This window comes from Parasteatoda tepidariorum, chromosome 6, assembly GCF_982258835.1.
Source record: "Parasteatoda tepidariorum strain Cologne lab strain chromosome 6, Ptep-v5.0, whole genome shotgun sequence".
Taxonomy (NCBI): domain Eukaryota; kingdom Metazoa; phylum Arthropoda; class Arachnida; order Araneae; family Theridiidae; genus Parasteatoda; species Parasteatoda tepidariorum.
The window spans coordinates 48742514-48766586 of NC_141760.1; the positions used below are offsets into that span (position 1 = coordinate 48742514).

At 26.7% G+C, this 24073-nt stretch overlaps 1 protein-coding gene across 1 annotated transcript in view; it reads right to left on the minus strand.

Moving 5' to 3' along the window:
- Window positions 1-8481, minus strand: part of LOC107445120 (potassium/sodium hyperpolarization-activated cyclic nucleotide-gated channel 2-like) — a 622718-nt gene extending 614237 nt beyond the window's left edge. Inside the window, exon 1 of the mRNA XM_071178704.2 lies at window positions 8326-8481. The gene's annotated coding sequence lies outside the window, so the exon portion shown is untranslated. The remainder of the gene's footprint in view (window positions 1-8325) is intronic.
- Between the last annotated feature and the right edge of the window lie 15592 nt (window positions 8482-24073).

Genomic DNA, 24073 nt, shown 5'->3' on the forward strand with positions numbered 1-24073 from the left:
CTTAGTATCTTCACAAATTTTTAAAAAACTCCGATAAAAAAATTTTTAAATCGTGAACTTTATTTGATACCAACAGTAAATTTTAAAGGATTTTTACAAGCTATTTTGTCACAGTACTATATATATATATATATATATATATATATATAGGGGAGAGTCGGGTAGCCCCGCCCACCTAAGGAGTTTTGCTTATATTTCTGTATAATATTGAGTAATAATCAATATTTTTGTATGTTTCTATTGTTTTACCATCTAGTTAAATAATGCAAAAAGAATAAACCAAAAAAAAATAGTATAACTTTAAAAAATAGAAATTTAAAAAAACATGTTTTTTAGCTCCTTTCAAGATGTGTCGGGTAGCCCCGCCCAGTTACAAAAATTGGGTTTTTTGGCTATTTTTTCAGGTGTAAATGAGAATGACCAATGTATCGACAATAGATAAACCTCATTTATCATTTTTATCACAAAATTATTTTATTTATTACATATTTATATACTTTTAGTGAATTCTATCATTTAATAACAACAAATGTCATACTTTTTATCATTATTAATGTATATTAATATATTATAATATTAATATATATTTATATTAAATATTTAACGAAAATAATTTAATTTAAGTAGCAATAATTAATAACAATAGTTGTTTTTCTATATAAACTTATTTGGTTGATCTCTTCTTATAAACTTAATATAAAATACTTTTTATAAAATTACAAATTCACTTTGTATTTTAATTGCATTCAAATGCTTCTGTAGATTGATTCGTTCACAAATAAGTAAGCAAATAGCTTATCATAATATTTATGATTTCTTGATATTAAATTTAATTAGGATATATCAATTACATTTTAAAAATATTTAATTTGCATTTTTAAATATATAAATTTTTGCATTTTTAAATAGATAAATTTATGTTTCATATAATATTAAAACATATTGGTAATTGATATATCCAAATTAAATTTAATATCAAGAAATCATAAATAATATGATAAGCTATTTGCTTACTTATTTATTTTCACTCATTTGTTAACGAATCAATCTACAGAAGCATTTGAATGCAATCAAAATACAAAGTAAATTTGTAATTTTATAAGAAGTATTTTATATTATGTTTATAAGAAGAGATCAGCCAAATAAGTTTATATTGAAAAACAGCTATTGTTATTAATTATTGTTACTTAAATTAAATTATTTTCGTTAAATATTTAATATAAATATATATTAATATTATAATATATTAATATACATTAATAATGATAAAAGGTATGACATTTGTTGTTATTAAATGATAGAATTCACTAAAAGTATATAAATATGTAATAAATAAGATAATTTTGTGATAAAAATGATAAATAAGGTTTATCTATTGTCAATGCATTGGTCATTCTCATTTACACCTGAAAAAATAGCCAAAAAACACAATTTTTGTAACTGGGCGGGGCTACCCGAAATCCAATTTTTTTGTAAATTGGTAATTACTAGAACAATTTTTTACATACAAACTTCTTTCTTTGTGCAAATTAAACTTAAGACTACATACTTTAATGCTGTATGTATAAAAAAAATTATTTTTTTAGTATTAAAATGAAGTTTAATCGAAACATTCAATCAATTTTTCTTAATTTCATGACTTCTGCATTCAACATATTTTCAAAACTATTGCTTACCATGTTCCCAGCTGCATAAATACTTGAAACTTTAAAAATAATCTTTTTTTAATATAACAATTAATGTCCGATGGCCCATTGACTTGAAAAAATATTCTATATACATGAAATTGACTGTGGGCGGGGGTACCCGCTGGGCGGTGCTACCCGACTCTCCCCTATATATATATATATATATATATATATATATATATATATATATATATATATATATATATATATATATATATATATATATATATATATATATATATATATATATATATATATATATATATATATATATATATATATATATATATATATATATATATATATATATATATATATATATATATATATATATATATATATATATATATATATATATATATATATATATATATATATATATATATATATATATATATATATATATATATATATATATATATATATATATATATATATATATATATATATATATATATATATATATATATATATATATATATATATATCACTGAATTAGTCTAATAATTCGTCGCAGACTTCACATTTCTTTCTCGATGATTTTTTTCATAATAATATTTATATTATCACACTCAATAAAAAGTGCTTTCCTTAACAGTTTTGAAGGAATTTAAAATATTAATATTAATAAATTAATTATAAAAGTAACGATGACACTTGAAAGTAAAATTTTTGAAAACTTCATTTTTTATACGTCAGTAACGTATTAAAAAAGTGATAATTTCCGTTGGGACAGTAAATGTAATGACTTTTATTCATCTTAAAATGTTATAAATATTAAAATTATATAAATTTTTTAAGGTCTTTATGCATTAAATATTTTTTTTTAAAAAAACTGTCCAAATGCAATTTTTAGTTCTACATCCGCCTTAAGCGCATAATTAGTACAGAAAAAAATCAATTCTTAAAAAATATATAAAAAATTTCAAAATATATAATATGAAACATTTTGTAAGAAGTATTAAACTGAATTATTTTTGTTTCTATAATTTTTGGTAAAATTATCTTGATTGCTACAATAATGTGTAAAACATGTTTTAAATTTCTTGTTACCATTTTAAGAAAGCTTAATATATAAAATATGCACTCAAATTAAAATATAATTGATGCTAAAATCTAAGTTATTTACTTATTTACAGGTAACTATCATTTTTATTTTAAAGTATTTAATGTAGTTACATTTCTGATCAAGCGTTAAATTGCTGATTACTGATTAGACTTGAGGCATTATGTTATCGTCACTCAACGGCATGACATATTATTATTTTTGAGCTAGAAATCTATTACTAAAATTACTATTTTTGAGTTTTATTTTTAAAAAATTATATTTTAAGTTAATTATGCATAGTTAAATTAATTATAAAGTTAGAAAAATAGCAGTATCATAAACACACATGCTGTTTCGTAATCACCACCTTTTCAAAAAAATTAAATGCATGTCAATAATGAAGTAAAAAAATTCGTAATAAAAGCCTCAAACTAATATTAAAGCCAAGAAAAAAGCAAAAAGGCTATCAAAATCTAGCTGATTTTTAATGAGAGGACTGAAAAAGGTAAAACCTATTCTATTGAAGAAAAAAATTTCGATTAAAAGAAACGTTTTCAAGTTTCCTCAAGGAAGCAAAGTGGTTTTGCTTTCTTTTTCATCCTGCTTTCCTCACTAATGATTCGACAGACTTCAACAGCTTTTTTATATTTTCCTCGATTAAATATTTATTTTAACCCTAAATGCACCCTTTTTCTCCTTATTATTAACAGGAATTTTAAAAATGCATATTAATAGTAATCATTAGGAAACACCCTGTATGAGATGTAGCAAATTAAATAGTTTTTAATCATTTCTTAAATGATTAAAGACATTTAAATTTAAGAAATAAATTTTTAAAAAAATTCTAAACTATTTCTTTTCAACCTACAAAGCACTTTATTTTCTCCCTAGTTAGTAAATTGCTAATTATTTAGCACGAAAATTTGATCCAAAGCCTTATTTCACATTAGCTAATAAAAGTTTTAAAAAGTTTTGAACCATAAAAATAATAAACAATAAGAATTATTAAGTTAGCATTACTTGATTAACAATCCAGCAATATTTATGTAATAAAACTAATTACTAATTGCAGGCAAAATAGGAGAGTTGTATACATACATTTATCATCAAATAAGGTGTTAATAACTTTAAACAAATCCCTGTTATTTTCAACTCATATCCTTAACTTCACCTCTCTATATATATTTTCTAACTATAATAACTTCCCAGGTCATTAAAGAAATAATTATTTTAATATGGGTCATGTTGAAAAATTTCAGCATTTAGTTTTTATTGAACACGACATTTAACTAAAAATAAATAAAATAGTAAAATATATTAAATAATCTAAAGCAAGATTTTGTATAACTTGACTACACAAATTCATATAGTATACTTAACTATACAAACTCATATTCAAATTTTGCGCAACTTTACTGTACACATAAAGGATCATAGAAAAAGAATGTTTGAATAACGTTACAAATTAGTAGTGACACTTAAGTATTGATAGAAGCACACTGTTTTGCACACAATACTGCTCCACTACCTATGCGATAATCAATCTCTTTCCTTATCTTGTAAAACATCACTAGTACAGTTTAAAATGAGGCTATGATTCCACTTTTAGATGACTTATATATAAGTGGTTGTTTCATTGAAAAAAAGTATGATCGAAACTACCAGATATGGTAAACCTTACCCTGTTTCTGACTAAATGGGAATACCAAAAAGCGTGGCAATTTTTACTGTAGCAAATATTGGTAATGATTTTGGTAAAGTTAACAGTAAAATATTGCTTTATAAACTGTATTAAAATTTGGTAAATGAGGTAAAATTTGGTAATTTTATCATGATGTTTCAGAGCATGGCATATGAATCAATTATTTGGTTAAATTCAATTTTTAGATTTGTATTTTGTTACTAAATGTGTAATAATAAGAATTTTGAAAACCAGAATTTCCGATTAACCGTTACTATATGAGCGAAAAAATTACCAAATAAATAGTTTAAATACCGTATATTTTGCATTATTACCAAAACTATAGATATTTTTTTTACCAGAAATGTCATGCAGTACTGTTATTTTACCAGAATTTTTTTTCTCTATGTATTAAGCGGAGGGAAAACCTACATTCTTACCCGCACATTACATTCGTACATAACATTAGTACTACATTCGTACATTACATTCGTACTACTTTTGTACATTACATTCGCATATAAAAATTATTTTAATAAGTAGGAAAATAAATATTAATCAGATTACAAAATCCTGGCGTTCTCTTACAAAGACCCTGTATTTGTAGCTTGTTCATTGTTGACGATGATTGAAATGCATTTATTGGTAATTAACTTATGTAAATTATTATTACTTTGTAAAGAAAAAAAATATGAAAAAATACTTACTATTATGAATTTTAAGATCATTTAAATCTATTAACAATTTTCATTATTGAAGTTTATTTTAAAGGTTTCATGCTATCTCTAATCTAAACAAAAAGTGATATGAGATTTTCGTCATATTAGTGAATACAACTGATTTAGTCGCATATGTGCAATAAAGAAGCACATTCCGTGAATACGAGTAATGATTTTCAAAAGTGTCTTAAATTGTTAAAAAAAAAACTAAGTAAACATCTATGATCAAATAGCTACGAGTTAGCTAATACAGTTTAATAATTACTTAAGTTACAATATACGTATAATCTAAGCTATCTGTTGAGTAACTTGTAAAGTATATTTTTGAAGTAAATATAAATGATAGTTTAATTGTTTTCAGATATTCAAGTGTTTAATTCAATTTTTCAGGAAATAAGTGTCAAAGAAAAAAAAATTTTAATTCCAAAATTATTTCAATTTAATTTTTGAAAAAGAAATATTGTGTCAATGAAAAAAATTTATTTTAACTGCCAAATGGCTTTTAAATGAAAGATCGAATTTTCTATTCGAATCTATTCGAAAAATTTAAATTTTCTATAGATTTCATTTATAATTTTAATGTTTTAATTAAAAAATTGAAATTTTTTAATTGAATATATTTAATGAAAAAATGTTAAATAAATTTTTGTATTTATAAAAAATGATGAATAATTTTAATAAAATTATCATTTAATTTTAATTAATTTAAAATATAGAAAACCAGCAGTTTTAATTAAAAAAGCAGGAAAAAAACAGGGTTTTTTTCTCTATCAAATGGAATTAACTGTAGAATTTATCTTTCTTGTCGAATCTATTTAAAAATTAAATTTTTCTAATCGATAAATTCGATTGTAAAATTTCAATATAAGAAATATTAATCGATGTTTCTGACTTTGATAATACTAATGGGGCGTTAAATGGTTTTATTAAATTTTTGATGTCATATTTTTGAAAAAAAATAAAAACCTACAATTTTAATGAAAGAAAAATAAATTTTAAAAGGGTACTTAAATTCGAATAGGTCGATCGATTTTTGCGAAGTAAGATTTAACAGATTTTTTCTTAAATCTAATTAAATTTATACTTTCGAACGATATTTTAAATGATGTCAAAAATATCCTATGTTAAATCATTTAAATATAATAACATTACTACTTTTTTAATGAATAAATTAAGTATTCGGGTTCAAAATCCATTAAAAAAACATACATTAGCAACTTAAAATAGCTTTTTTTCATGCTTTTCATTATTGTTCACGTGTCAGCCTATGTTTTTAATTTCTGAATACATTTTGCTTAAGAATTCTTATGAAAAAAGAAAAGAATATTTTCTTGAAAAACAACTACAGTTAAAGATAAAATACCAAATGTTTCTTTCTCTCTTGGATGTTTTAGAAATAAAATTTCATCAAAAGATTTATATTATTTCATCGTTTATGCTATTTTATCTTATTATTATTTCATCAACACGCTTCAATAGTCTTGCAATTTTATCTTTATGCTTTACTTTTAAATATTGGTTTTCATTATTCAGTTTTAATTTTCTGCAATATTTTATCATAAACATTAGATGTGAACGCTCGCAATTTTTTTAGTCATACTTTAAAAGAATGAATGCTGTTAGTTAGTTAGGAAATGTATTTTTTTCTCCAACTTCGCATACTTTTCCTCCTACTATTAATTTCTCATCCACTTAATAAATACTTAAATCAAATACCTATTATTATGTTTGGATGATTCCAAACAAATCCTACACCACTTGAAATTTTGAAGAGTGTTGAACCTTACTATCGTTCAAAGCTGCAGAAACCCAAATATGGTTCTAAGTCTAACTTAGACTGGGAGAAAATGTATGGTCAAAACGTCCAGAATATAATAAAATTTATGGTCTTTCTGGCCATATGGGAACACCAAAAATTTGGTAATTTTTACCGAAACGCTTTGGTAATGATTTTTGAAAAATTACCAATAAACTATGGTTTTATGATGCGTGATAAAATTTGGTAAATGTAGTAAAATTTGGTAATTCTTTCATAACTCGTAGCATAATAAAAAAAACATGTATTCTGATAAATTCACTTTTCAGTTTTGTATTTTTTACTAAATGTGTGGCAATAAGAACTATTATTTCGAAAACCAGAATTTCCGGTAAATCGTTGCCTTTAAAATTACCAAACGTGCGTTAAAATTAGCGAATGAATGGTTTAAATGCGTGCATCTTGTGTTTTTAACTAGAATTATGGCTTTTTTTTATCAGAAATATAATTTTCCTACAACACGGTAATTTTGCCAGAATTTATCCAGCATCTATATATTGTACGTTTTAAACTTGATAACGCAATAATTTAATCTAACACCTTAGAAAACTTGCAGCAAATTGTCTCCATATTATAGTTCACGAGCCGAATCAATTTTTCTGACAATATTACCACATAATTAAGTTTGAAAAGATTCAGTTCTCTCGATAATATGGGGTTTAACTTAACTCCATATTATTGGTCAATTTTGCCGTTTATAATGGTTTAAAATATCGATAATCACGTTGAACCGATGGTTAATCGTTGAAATATTTTTTAAATTACAGTTTCAGCATGTCCCCACGTCAAATACAAGCATGATATCAACATTTTCTCAAAACATCCGTTCTAAAAATGTGCAAGATATGTGCAAATCAAAAAAAAAATTCTCACTTTTTTTTAAAGTAGGCATTGATTGTTTTTCAAAACTAATGAGACAATAAAAATAAGATAAATTTAAATGGATAGTAACAAATCCTAGCCTTGGCATGCTCTCACGCAACAAGTAATCATAAGATTCATATTTTTTCATGAGATTAAGAAATTGTTATGAAAAAGGATTCATAAGAATATTATGACTAATCAATCATAAAAACCTCCAATTCATATTTTTTCAGAAGTTTTCAAGAAACTAATACTAAAGGAAAAAACTATATTTTTAATCGTTAAATAGACCATGGTTAACTCATAAAATAAAGAAGACCGATTACAGATACTTCACTATAGACAATAAAAGTAAACCAATAAATCGTAATAGAGGGATGAAAATAAATTCATGTTTCAACAGGTCCCCACGTGAAAATGAAGCACAATATCAACATTTCCCCAAATTCATCATTCATCCAAAAGTGTGCAAGAAAGAAAAATATGTGCAAATAAAAAAAAATGCTTACTTTTAAACGTTAAATAGGCACCGGTTGATTCATAAAATCAAACGGAATGAATGACAATAAATCGCGATAGATAATAAAAAGCAACAGCAATTCCGGAATCACCTTTGATCAAAAATATGCAACACCTGCGCGCCAGGGTGATGCCATGCTGTCTGTGAACAATCGTATTCCCTCTCTTCGACTAAAATTCCATCCCCTATGACGTCATGTGACGTCATAATTTCTTCCACGGCCCAGTTCCTCTCCACGCATCTTTTCCCGTTTCCCAACTGCACAATCTGGAAAACATTTAAAAAGGAAACCATGCTCTTCAATGTGGAAAGAATAGAAACAAATTAGAAATGGCTCACAAAAGACAACCTAAGTACGGAGGTACGTTACTAAGGCGAAAGTATTTGAATTATTTATTTCGCTGAGGAAAGAAAAAAAACATTAATTTGAAGTGCCTTGCTTACTAACTAAAGTAGTAAAAAGAAAATCGTTACATGCTTTCTCTACTTAGCACTTCACTAATGAAATTAGAAGCGAGGCTATAAAAATAAATTAACAAAACTGCGAGTGTAATATTCATGCTAGTTAAAATTTACCTGTAACTAAGCCAAATAACACACTGTCTAATGTGTTTAGTGAAGAATAAAAAGAGTCGGGAAAACTATATAGCGATAAATACACTGGACGTTTGTTTCGAGTCTTAAAATTGTTTTATCTAAACTGTTACAGTTTACGTAAATTACAACTGTATAAGCTTAAAAATACTCCAGAGAAAAGATTAAAATGAGTAAGGAAAACTACATGCCGATAAATAAACTGAAAATTTGTTTTGAGTTTTAGTATAGTTTTATCTTTAATCTTGTACTCGGCACTGTTAACATAAATTACAATTATGAAAATTTAAAAATATTCCGTAAAAGATGGCGTCTACTAGCGGTGTGATAATAATTTAAAATGATTCATTATTGTAGAAACAATGAACTAAGCTTGTTTCAGTTAAGCATGCATGTTTTTCTATGTTATAATTTAAATTATGAACAAAGGACGAAATGAGTATATGGAAAGCGAAATAAATATCCATAATATAGTACAAGTATATAAAGGGAACATGTGTACTTTCATTTATTGGACAACTTCTGCCAACTTTCCAACTTTTCTGGTGAGTTTCTGGTTTTCTGGAAAATTATAGTAAAACTACCGTGAATGAGAATCTCATTTTTAGTAAAAATAATAATAATAATTCAGATAATAGAAACCTAAATATTCGGTATTTCAATCATTCTTTTGGTACTTTTTCCGTCCACATGGTATCGGTCAACCGGAAATTCTGGCTTTCAAAATTGGAGATATTATTACTCACATTAAGTAAAAAATACAAAACTGAAAAGTTAAATTCTCCGAATAAATGATTTCTATACCATGCTGTAAAGTACCGTGATAAAATTACCAAGTTTTACCATTTTCACCAAATTTTAACAGAAAGTATAAAACAATATTTTTCTGTTACTTTTCTAAAATCATTACAAGAGTGCTCCGGTAAAAATTACCGCGCTTTTGCTGTTTCCTTAGAGCGGGAAAACGGTAAATTTTACCATATTCTTATAGTTTTCACCATATTTTTTTCTCAGTTTATAACTACAGTGAAGCACTCACAAATATCAGCTGCCTGAAAATGGAATCATAATTTTAATTTAAATTGTATAAGAGATGTTTTTTTAAATATTTAGTAAAAAATACGTTTAGTAAGTCACTTTTAGTAAAAAATACAAAACTTGAAAGTAAATTTCTCCTTATAAATGGTTTTTATATCATACTCTAAGGAATCATGGTAAAACTGCCAAATTTTACTGCTTTTACCATATTATAAATTCTCATTTGATAAAACTTAATTTTACCAAAATCATTACCAAAGCGCTTTGATAAGAATTACCATGCAGTTTGGTGCTCCCATAGAGTCAGATACAGGGTAAATTTTACCATATTCTGATAGTTTTGAATATTCTTTTCTTCTCAATGCACTTTTAGACAATCAGAAATATCTTACAACGAATTAAATTCGGAAATATTAGTATAGATTTCTAAATTGCAATTACTTTGTTGTGAAAAGAATATTAATTTGCTTATTGCCGGAAAAGGAAATCGGTACGTTCTTTTATTACTTTAATATATGAATTTAATATATATACAAGGACATTTCACTAACGGAACTAGAAGCTAATTTGTAACGAATAAATTATTCAAAAATGTGGCTATTATTGATATTACTAGCCAAAATATTTCTGCTACTAAAGTTAAGCACATAGTACTGTGCTCAATAAAAATGAGTGTCGTAATAACTTTTGATTTAATAATCGGAGTGTTAGGAATGGGACTCAACTTCATCGTTCAAGGGATGGACTTTAAATTTGCTTATTAATTTCTGCGATATTTTAAGTTTCGGAATCAGATTCAAAAACGTCCTTTCTCTGAAAAAATATACAAATTTTTTGATATATTCGAATTTTTTCACTTTAAAATACAGGAAGCAGCCGTAATCTGAAAAATATGCTTCCATTGCAAGCTTAAAAGCAAAACAGTCGTTAACTTGGACACCTTAATGCTAATTACACTTTTTGCATTTTTCATCAAATTTCTGTAACTAATGAAGTTAATCAGAAGACTTTTACGCACGTATATAAAATGTGCTTCTTTAATTATATCCAATATATTTTATCCAAATATAAATAATTCTGTGGAGAAAAAAAATTTAAATACTTATTATTTTTTTATTCTCTAATTTAACAATGAGCTAAAAAATTTTGGGCACACAAATTTTAACACTATTTTAAAAAATTTGAAGGGAATCGGTCAGATAGTTCGTGAGAAATAAAAATTTTAAATTGCGACTTCTGTGTTAGGGAAGTAAACAAATAGTGAAATTAACATTAAGGAGTCCAAACTTCCGACTGCTAAACTATTCGGGCCATATTTTTTATATTGCGGTTAAGTCCCTATTTTGATGGTCAGTATTCCGAATCCAACCAAAATATGTATGTTTACTCAGAAGTGCATTTTTGTGCCTGATTTTGTAATTTAAAATATAGTCAGCTCAAATTAGCCTATTTGAAGCATTAAGCTCTTGAAACATTAAGATTGAGTTATTGAGTTCTAGTATGTGAAAATCTTACACAGTGAAATAAATTCTGGTAAAATTCCCGTGCTGCATAATAACGTCATTTCTGGGTTTAAAAAAAATAATTTAAAAAAACTGAAATTTTGGTTAATAAAACTAACTTTTCACTGTGTAGCATTAGATCACAAGTTACTCGTGGTCGCTTTTTTTGTACACTGTACAACGTAATGTCTTCATTAAAAGATAAAATAAGTCGCTGAAATATTCAAGTGTGAAAATATTTTCATCATTAATTTTATCTTTACTCATTAGTTAAGTTCATATTATGCACATAACTTATCAGCTCTATGGAGCACTAAAATTTTTAGTTATGATTGCTCGGAAATGTGTATTTTCTTAATACTGATTACTTTGAAATATATAATTTCTTTTGCTCATAATTAATATAATTCACTTACATTTACTCCAGTTTTCAAAAACGAATGGTAGAATTCATAAAACATTAAAAAACATTAAGGCAAAACAAATCATAAATAAAAATTTACAATTTAAAATTAAAATAAGCCAAGAATTTTCAAGAGTTTTTTTCAAGTTTTATTGCTTAAGCCTATTTTAATATAATGTTGTCTTACAAAATAATTGCAGTTTTCTAATGCGCCTCAAAAATTCTTTCGAAAAAATAAGATTGACTTTTAAAACATATGAATTTGGAAATATTATATGTTTCACAGTTCTCAAAATGTTTGCAATAACAGATAAGTCGGCAAGAAGAAAATAGTAATTAAGAATATTTTTTTTAAACAATGCAAAAATAATTTTTTAGTCATAAAAAGGTTGAGTTTTTCCATAGTTACGTATTTTCTCATTTCAAAATCTGAATAATTTAAATTAGTAAATTTCAAAAGAGGGGGAGGAGACACTTCTATCATCACATAGCTACGCCCTTTTTAGCTTCATAAATATGTCATCAGACGCAGTTTTGTACTTTTTCTTTTAAATAATTCAGTTGTTTTTATTCACATAACATGAACAAAACATAAACATGGATACAAAACATAAACACGATAACTTTTAATTCCGCCCTGATTAAACACACCAAACATAAATATTAAGTATTTTAAAAAAAAGCAATAACAATGCTCGATTAACACTATTTAATTAAGAGGACTCATAATATCAACGGGAAAAAAATATACAATATCAGTTTTGTTATTGTATATTTTTGTACTTTGATAAATGTAATGCTAATTGACTTAACAAATATAGTATTTAAAATAATTAGAAAAATGTTTTAAATGAGTGATATAATCATAAATGATATAGAAAACTTTCATATACATTTTTTAAACATCTTTATCTTCCAAGAATGAAAAAAAAACACTGCTGCTCTGACTTGCATAAATACATCCCTTAGTGATATTACCTTATTTTTTAGGTAAATGAAGGTCCCACGACCCTGAGGTACTCTAGATATCTTTCATCTTTTTCTTTTTTATCTACATTAAGGTAGTGTAATTACCTTCAGTACCTATTATCGTTTAAGCTGGGAGCATTTAAAGCCACTTTGGTTCTAGGACCCAAAAACTCTGCATTCTACCTATTTGTCTACATATAAATAACAGATATGATTGGAATAAGATTTTCTTAAAGGAAAAATAAGAAGCAAACTAGAAACGAACTTAAAATCACCATAAGCCGTAATCATTTACAGTTGATTTCCTAACTGACTGAAGACTTACTGGCTGTAAATCAATTTTGCGTCCTTAATTCTGTTTTGCATTTGGAAAAAAAACGTGTTTTACCATAGTGAGACACTTGCGTTCTCTTTTACAATTGCGGGGCAAAATTTTCCTTAAATATATCTTCATAACATTTTTGTTTTTTGCTTTTTCTTGCTTTAATTTGAAATCCCTTCATGTCATTTTACATCACTTTTAAGGCATATTTAAAAAAAAATACATATTAAGGGTGGTTATTTCAAAACACCCAATATGCTAGTTGAAAAATATCTTAATAACACAATAAATACATTATAAGGATTTGTTAATTTATTTAGATCCACTCACGACTCACGGCCCTAATAATCTTTTTTAGTGACAGATTTAAGATATAGCACAGTTTGAACAGTTAACAAAGATTAAATTTCGTTTAAGTTTGGCATAGAATTATGTTTACATTTTAGAATAGATTGTGCTTATATTTGGCGCAGTATATCCCAATCCGGCTTTAGGACATTAAACTTTGTAATCACCACAAGTGTAGATGCTATTAAATGTATATAAAATAAAGAACTATTTTTAAAGTATTTAAAATTATTACTAATACTTAAGATTTATTATAATATCTAGCTGTTTCAGGTGGCTTTACATTATTAGATTAAGCAAAACACGCTATTAGTAGTTCATCCCGTCAAAATAAAGATTAACTGTATTCAATATCATTTGATATGCTGCTGTTGCACGAGATCAACTCATGAAAGACAAAATTTACCACAACCAGGCAATTTTCTCGGGTATTTTTCTTTTGAGGGGCAGTAAAAAATCTTTCCATAGCATCTATATTAAAAATGTCCTGTATTGATGTGGTTTTAACAGGTAGCAAATGCGCTAACATAATACATTGTGTTTATATTAGTATCTTTGGTACTTATTGAAACTGCACCCAAGACCGCAACAGTAGTAGTGCCTAGTAACAAAATTAATTAAGCATCATTAGCGTCAATGATAGCATGACCATTTTTTACGTTTCTCTGAGAGGAATTAGAGTCATTTTTTCATTAATTTTTGCTTATAGAGTACACAGTTGATTTTTTTTTTATTTCAAATAGGCATGGCGATTTTTTATTTTTCTCATTTTCGAATTCGTAACATTAATCCCTTAACTTCGCTTTTTAAAATACATAAATTATTTTAGTTTTTGGGATTTTTTAATTTGTGAACTCAAGTAAATTCAATTCTTTCATTTTTTTTCCTTTTTCAATTATTATATTCAATTTTTGAATTCATTTTGTTACGTGTTTAAAAAGCTAAATAAAATAAATAGATAGTTTTTAACTATTTTTGTTTCAATTAGTACCAATTCCCGAAATAAATTGAACATCATTGGTGTCAATAATAATTTTTTACGCTTCTCTTAACCGAATGATTGCAATTTCTCCATTAACTTTGATTTCTATCACGTAGCTTCCTTTTTACTACAATTAGTAACTATTACAAAAATTAAATAATCATTGGCGTCAATAATTGTATGGGATTTTTTTTACATTTCTGCTGAACGACTTAGTACGATTTCCTCATTAATTTTGCTTGTCAATACGTAACTTATTTCTTTTATTTCAAAAGCCGCACCTTTATTTAATATCACCTTTATTTTTTTTTATTTAATTATCTTTTTAATCATAACTATACACAAAATAAAACACGTCGTTCAGATAACTTTAAAAATACTAATTTTTTAATGTAGTCCGCCTATGCCACCTATGATATGTTGTGTTTATCTGACTGGAGGAATAAAAATTAACTAAATATTAAAGGACGTGTAATAACTTCTTTTTTTAATGAGGGCTATAAGCTAGAAAACATAACTGATGTTATCTTTAAATATAAACAGAATCGATGTGGGTTATTTTTTTATAAATGGCTAATTGACATGGAAATAATGGTAACCAATGACAGAATTTTACTTTTCAAATGTCTCCCTTGAACAATCTAATTGGAATTTTTAAACGGATTTTTAGATCAGTAACTTAAATTATCCAGCTGTCCAAATTTCAAGACGCTGGAATAAATGGTTCAAACACACACACACACTCACAGACACATAAACTCCTCATTTTATTGTTATAGATTATACGGAGATGAAAAAAATTCTGGTCAATTTACGGTATAGTATGGTATTAATATTTCTGTTGAAAAAATATCATTCTGATTACTAATATTAAAATACACAGTATTTAAACCATTGCTAGTACTATTAACTATCTAAACTCCTTATATGGTAACTGTTTTCGTTTATATCGTAACCGGTTTACCGGCTACTCTGGTTTTTAAAACTTTAGCTCTTATTACCAGTAAAAAATGCAAAACTGAAAAATAAATTTAACCGAATAAATAGGAATTTTTTGCAATAAGATATCATAGTAAAATTACCAAATTTTACCACATTTAATCTCCTGATATAAAACCATATTTTATTATTAATTTTACCAAAATCATTACCAAAGCACTTCGAAAAAAATTACCGAATGTTTTCGTGTTCCCGTAGAGCCAGAAACACTCAAAATTTTACCATATTCTGGGAGTTTTAATAAAACTTTTTTGCTCAGCACTATAAATCATTAAACTTCATTCAGTTCACTGACAATTATTCTACACTCACATGATTTAATAGTTAACTTTATCTTAAGCAGGCAAATTAGTACTATTAACTATTCGTCTTAAATTAAATAACTCATTTAACCCTATAATTAAAAATAAATGTAAATTAATAATTCTGCTACATTTTTTCAATCTTCTTCTAGTTGTTATTTCAACAAATTTTTGAACTAAATACTAAAAATATTGTAGACATAGTGTGTTAAAATTGAATGAAATAACAATAGAAGCTTAATAAATTTATGTACAAATTTAAATTATCAAAACTACCTTTCTAAACTAAATAATTGTATAAAAACTATTCATAATATTTCAAAACTATTGTTTTAATTCATTTAAAACACAACATATAACTAATGTAAATATTAAATATCTGCTCTTTTAAATCCTCATACTATTATTAATATTTGAATTTTTTTTAATCTTCTTCAGTCTATTTTTATCGCCTTTGAGGTAAATCCAATACCTCAGCTTAGACTTTAGCGAATTGTAAATACAAATCCTTAAAACTGAATAATGAATATTTGATTACGACACCAGTCTGATTGCAATGCAATTACATTATATGAAATCACAGTTGGAATTCTCAATTCAATGAACATATCATGAATATTTTATGTACTTTTGAATAGAGTTTATTTCATCTAAGCTTAAAAACTCATATTGTAACTAGATATTTTAAATCTCTGGCCAAACTTCATTTCCATGGCTAAGTTTTAAAATCACTTTATCTAAATTTTAATAATGAATTTCTTACGAAAAAGAACGTAATTTTTTTGTATTAAAATATTTATATTAATAAATTCTTACTTTCAGCTACATTTAAATGGGTACTTCATTTAAAAGCTTAATTGAATCTCATCGAATGAAAATGCAAATGAATGTTTTGCAGAGTTAAATGAAAACTTTAAATTTTCATTTATGCTTAACGCATTAATATGGAATAAATAATTTTCTTACATCTTTCCGCTACTAGGAGCAATTAATGATAAAAATATGAATTTTCAAATTTAAAATGTGAGTTTAGATAACACATTTCACATCATTAATGAGGCCGTGATAGCCTGGTTGGAAAGTCGTAGGGCTCGTGTTCATGTCAGCGTGAGTTCGAGTCTCACCGGCCAAAGAATCCCCGTGTAGTAAATGGTGATTGGTGCGAGTTAAATCTGTCTGCGTCACAAAGTCCTCCAAGTTCCCATAAAAATTCAATATCTCTAGAGCTACAGAATAGGAGATTCTCTGGTTCAGGCTAAAATTACCATCTGTGTGGGAATTAATGGAGTATTGATTGGTCCTCCTTGTAAAACGGGCTGTGTTGTGTGTGTGGTGGAAATCATATTCTTGACCTTAGATGGCGCCACCTTACAAATTCGCTTACATTCCCATAACAGGCTTGTTGATAATGGCAAATGGCATTAGTAACAACAACATCTTTAATAGAAATAATTTCGTTCGCAAATTTTCATCTGTTTTCACAGACTGAAATAAATAAATTCTGTGAAATATTTTAAACTATGGAATATCATTTTCTAGAAATTATTATACCTGGTTCTTGCACACCTACTTAATGGTTCATAAACTGCATAACATTCAAGTAAATGATTCAACCTCAAAATTCTTGTTAGTTTTATTCAGTTCTATTGCTTATTAGCAGATTTGCTCGAACAATGCTAAATAAATATTTTAAAAAATCATTTTAATTCAAAATATTAACTAGTTTAAATGTTATTCGATTTTCTAAACACCATTTTTGAGGATATTTACAAAAGACGATTTAGTTATTTTCTGCAATTAGTTTTTACTGTGAACTATTATCTTCATAGACGTTGTTAAAATGTACTTTGTATACTATCATTGTTAGAAATTTTTGGAATGTCTTTTGCTGCAACCTTATCGCATCCAAATTTGAGCGATCTAAATAATGTATTAAAATTTGTTGCAGCATTAATATGATGCTTTGTGGAACCACACTGTTAGAAATTTTTCTGAAAAAATGGTTAAATAACAATTTATTCAATTATTATTTTGTCACATTCAAGCAAAAACAGTCAAATTACCACAAATAAGATGGTGTTCAAACTATTAATTTTACTTTTGCTTAATACGGTTAAACAACCAGAATCTTATCTCTCCAATTAGGCCTAATGAAACTTCTTAGTTCCTTTCAACTGAGTATACATTATAAGTGAGAGGGATACTCTGTCAATTTTATGACCGACGGAATCGGGTTTCGAGTTCCAGCAATGACATCACAATATTTCCTCCGTTCCATTCAGCGCATGAAGATTTTCCAGTGTCCTGTACTTCCTAGTCTCTGGCCCTGGATTATTAGGTACGATACTCTCATTATCGCATACATGGCAGCAGCATAAAGTTGCTTAACGCAAAAAAAATTAGTATTTCCCATCTTTTACGACATTTGAAACAGCCAGATAAACTGATTAAAAGGCATTCCACGATTCCTTTTATAAAACGCAACTCAACCACAATATAACTCCAATGCCCATTACCTATTAGAAAGCCTATCTGCAATGTTTAGTGAAATATCTTTTTTACGGTTTTGAAATCATGTTAGCTTAAATGCTTAAAAAAACGGTAGAGTTTTGTATTCATATTTTTTTGACCATGCTAGTTGTAAACGGTATCAAAACTCTAAGGGCAAAAATTGTTCTTTACTGTAAACTTTACGGTTAATAAGATGGACAGACTGCTGTCGATTATTTTATCGTAATTTCAGAATGAAAATTCTAACAGTACATATTATTGTACATCTTAGCCTTGTACACTATATGGTTTAATTTGAACTAAAACATGGTTTAGTTTAAAACCATATTAAGGTCGCAGAATACGTACCGTATTAAGATCACAGCATACGCAAAATATTATAGCTTAATTATTAAAATGAAACAGAAAAATAGAATAAAAGAAGGTTTAAAAAGTTGACCTTTCATAAAATCTTACCGAACTAAAAAAGTTGACATATGTATTTATAGAACTCGAAGTTTTTATAGCAAACAAACTTTTTTATCTGAATGGTCTAAAATTCTGCTGTTCTCAGCTGAAATTTTATGAAAATTCTTGAACCGAGTGGAATGCAGAAATGTTTAATATGAAAACTTTTATTTTGTTTGAAAAAATATTTTTTTTCTCCCTTGACCAATGTTTAAAATAATTCCTTTATTTCTATTCACATGCAGTATTTTATATACTAAACATAAATAGTTACGCTGTCTTTACAATTTAAAGTAATTATCTTCTTGTCTCAAAAATGCTTATTGAAATGTTTTGTATAAGTATTCGACATAAGTAATTTAAAATATGAATCGAATTAATTTTATTAAAAAGAATTTCAAAACATTTTAAAACGGGAAGTTTTAAGTTTTATTTTTTTTGTGTTGTCTGTTAGTGTTGATTGTTAGTATTTGTTTGTTTCCTTTATTTCCTTCATACATTTTTTTGTTTGTTTGTCTGTTTGTTTATTTGCTTGCTTGCTTGCTTCCTTGCTTATTCCTTGCTTATCTGCCTGCTTGTTTGTTTATTTGTTCGTCTGTTTTTTTGCTTTGTTTTTTGTTTTTTTTTTGTTTGTCTATTTGTTCATTTGTTTGTCTGTCTGTCTGTCTGTCTGTTTGTTTCTTTCTTTCTTTCTTTCTTTCTTTCTTTCTTTCTTTCTTTCTTTCTTTCTTTCTTTCTTTCTTTCTTTCTTTCTTTCTTTCTTTCTTTCTTTCTTTCTTTCTGTCTTTCCTTCTTTCTTTCTTTCTTTCTTTCTTTCTTTCGTTCTTTCTTTCTTTCTTTCTTTTTTGTCCGTTTATTTGTTCGCTTGTTTGTTTGTTTATTAGTTTGCTTGTTTTCCTCTATTTGTTTGAAAATTCTTGTTATTGACTGAACTAAAAATTATTAAAATGAAGATCGCATTGTTTTTTTTTACTCTCATTTCAATAAAAAACTTTTTTTTACTAAAAATAATTTTAGTCAGTAATAAAATTAATCTGATAATGACTTTAAATTGCTCATTGTTTAAAAGTTTTGTTTTTAAAAAGTATTAGAAAAGCATTAAAAACCTTTTTAGGTTTTTCATTTAAAAGATAACGAAATTCGCCTGAAATTTTAGCTTCGAGCAATTAGTGTGAATCAGCTTGAAAATAATTCTTACTTAACGAAGCAAATAAAGTAGTTTTTATAACATATTTTATGTTACCATTTACCGGGTTACTCATATGTAAAGATCGCATAGAAAATTATCTAACGAGGCATGTTTTAATGGAATTCACGAAAAAAATACATCCATAATACGTGTTTTTACATATAACACTTTACTTGCAAAGGAAAAACTAACTAATTTTTTTGTCATTGACAGCTGAAAGTAGTTAATATTTTTAAGAGTCAGCAATATTTTTTTTACTTCTTAACAATAATGAAGGGACTCTCCATGATGGATGTGTTTTGTAACAAACTAATGAACATTAGTAGATTAATTACATCGTTGTTTTGCCACTTACTTATCAACATTAATTAATGAATTTTGAAAAATAAAAGGTCAATCAATCAAACGATCAATTTTGGTTCTACAATAAAATACTTAAGAAATGTTTAAACTAAAATTGTCATATTTTATTTTAACGGCTCTCCGCTCTTAGAAGAAATTCTTAGAAATACGCTTATCGGTGTGACAATTGCCCATTATTATAAATGTTAATTAAGAAAATTTATCCGTGAGTGATTTTTCTACATAAGATTGTTTCGGTGCTATAAACGAGTAGCGTAGTCTATGTAGTCTCGTAATGTAAATTTTTTTCAAAAAAATTGAACAATCAGGAATGTTTCATGTTTCAGGAATATTTTCAATAACATTTATGGCGAAAAGCACAAAACTTTTTTAAGAATTTAGAAGCCTTCTCACTAAAAGTCAGTAACCTTCCTAGAAACTTTCTGAAGACTTCTTAGCCTTTCTTACTTAAAATTTCTGGAACTAACCTGATGAATTCAAAATTCTCATCAAAGTCATCTTGAAACATATAACAGCACTTTAGAGTTGTGGCTGAGTTGTATCCCTTCAAATCACACCTAAGCATGGAATGTGAATTCGTTAGTTGAGTTCGTGGTGCCACATAGCGTGAGAGATGGAGAACACTAGATGTGTAATCTATTGAGTCGGATGGAATAAACAAAACTGTGATGCTCCATCTATTTCCTCTTGAGAAAGTTGCTTGTTTCTGTAGTCCATTTTCAGCATTTGAGGAGTGTATGAAATAGAAACTTCTCATGTACATATGGAATGGAGGAAATGAAATGTTTCCACGTTGGAATCCCTCATCACCCGGTCAGGAAAATGACTGCTATCTCCGGTAACGCAGACTGTTTCGGCATCGTTAACACCTGCTACAGGGGATCAGAAGGTCATGAATTCGATTCTAGCAACCGAATTAACAACAGTCGTATTTATTAAGCAAAGCGCTCGTTAAATCTGTCGTGGTTGGAAATCCTCTAATTAGATGTGGTGTGGAAATTTGGAGAGAGATGTAGCTCAGGCGTTATCCACGTCGCCTGACAGGGATCAAAGTTATACGTTTCTTTCCTAGCATGGCAATTTAAAGATAGAGTCCTGATGATTCGTTGGATGAAGTGAGAATGACTGGTTAGACTTCATAGGCTGTGCATTTACCTAACTTCAAGGAACTAAGTGGATTCATTAGATCACTATAGGATTTAGGAACGGCATTATCTTGATTTCACGGTAAAATCAACAGCGTATGAAAGTGTAACATAAAATGTAATCAATTAGTATGTATCATAAATATATAGACGCATTACCAAGCAAAAAAATACTTCATCACTAAATTCGAGAAACTTTCTAACAAATAAACTTGTTTTTCAAAGTATTCTAATAAAAACTCGCGAAAACCCGGATAGTTGCTGTAAATAATGCGGGACGTTAAAGAATTTTTGTTTGGGATAAGACCAAAGCTATTTTTTAGGATTGTGTGTTTTGATGTTACTTAAATATTATAACACAGATACATTTAAAAAAATAATCTGATACTTTTTCAGTTTGACGTTTTTGTTACCACAATGCTTAGATGTTAGTTATCGAAAATTGGTTTAAAAGGCTCAAATCACTAGCTTATAGGCTAATTTATGGTTGTATTCATTTTCTTGTACTTTAAATTAAACAAATATAAATAATTTAAAAACTGAGTTAAAATACCTTTGGCAGTTCTTTCATTTTGAAAAATAAGTTAATTTTAATTTGCAACCTTTTTTAGCAGCAGAAGCAGAGCAATAAAAACATTATTTTCAGGACGATTTTCAATGCGTTTAATAACCGTATTTGCGCCTTTATGACTCATTGGTTATAGCATTAAATTATCGTTGTGATGTACCAGGACCAAATTTCCATCACCACTGGCGGCTTAAGTCCTAAATAAATCCATGATCCATGATTAGAAGCTTCTCTACACTGAGAAAATAAGTGTGGTAAAAACTACCTAAATGTGTAAAAAAGATGACTAAATTACCAAACTATCGCAAAAACTATGACTAAAATACTTAACTATAGTCAAATATTTTCTATGTTGCTGGCTCTATGAAACAACAAAAAGCTTGATTATTTTTACTGAAAGGCTTTGGTAATGACTTTTCTTAAAACTAACAATAAAATATAGTTTTACAATAAGTGAAAAAATATGATAAATGATAAAAAATTTGATAATTTTATCGTGAAACCTTAGAGAACGGCATAAAAACCATTTATTCTTAATAAAATCTTGAATATACTTTTCAAGTTTGTATTTTTCACTAAATGTACGGTAATAAGAACTATAATTCTAAAAACCTGATTTTCCACTAAACCATTACCATATAAACGGAAAAATTACCAAATGAATTGCTTAAATATTCTATATTTTGGTTTTATTAACCAGAATTATGAAATTTTTTTACCGGAAATATTAATACCATACTGTACGGTAATTTTAACACAATTTCTTTCTCTATGGCGTTTGATGTGAAAGGTTAACTTCATTTCCACAAACCTGTCGTGTAGAGCAAAATTGTGGAGTCTTAACCTCTATGACAACCCCCCTGAGCAATTCTAGAAGCTCTTCTCATTTTTTACTCTTCTTAATTGATTTATATAAAAATTATTTTGCACATTAAGTTTTAAACTCTAAGAAATTCATAACTTAATTTCTAACATATTTTAAACAGAAAATATGGAAATAAAACTACCTCAACGTGAAACTATAGAAAACAGTTTCTTTTAAAAATAGAAGTTGGAACACTTACATAATTTTAAAACACTAATTGTTCCAACTGAATAGATTTTTAAAAGAAAAATATCGGTTTGAGAAAGATTTCACTCTAAACTTAAAAAATCGAATAAATTCTATTAAATAACTTAGAATCCGTAGTTTTGAAATTCCTTAAAGATAAGAATAGTGAACTGGAGTTATCGATTTCATTGGCCATGTTCTGGGGAAATCTGTAACACGAACCGATGATAAGTCGATAGAGTTGAGTAACATGTAACAAAAGGTGGCAGAAAAAGGAGAGAAAAAATTCTAAAAAAAAAAATCCGATATAAAATATGAAATGTGTTCTGTAATGCTAGGAATGTGGGGAAACTGTCTTTGAATATAAAATAAAATATAAGTTTGTTGAAAACTGAATTAAACTGTAAAGATAGTAGATTTTTAATCAAAATCCAATATATTTCTTTTTAATTTCCTTCTAATTTAAGATATATTTTTATAATAGAGTAATTGACATTTGCTTTTAGTTATGCAAACAACATCTGTAATTTAATGGCAAGTAATTTTGAATTAATATATTTGAAGAAAAAAAAAAGTTTCTGCACAAACATATAAATAAAAACATTTTTTCATTGAGCAAAACTTTTCAGTTTTTTTTTCAGTATTTACTCATTGTATATAATATGTTTCTCTTTTTTAATTATTTAATGCTATTTATGCCCATAAATGAGACTTCAGTGCCCAAATTAATTAACATTAAGAATAGTAATGTTTTTTTTTTAATTTACTTTTTTGAGGAAAGAAAAAACTTAACAAATATTGAATATGTTACAAATAAAAAATAAAATAATGTATTGTATATTGTTGCAAATTAAATTGTGTCATTTATTAAGATATGGTGAAATGATTGATTGATAATGTTTATGGAATAATACAATAGATGAAATATATAGTAATCCGGAAATTAAGTACAATAATAAAATACATATACTTTGTATAAAATACTTGGTATGAAAATTTAGTTA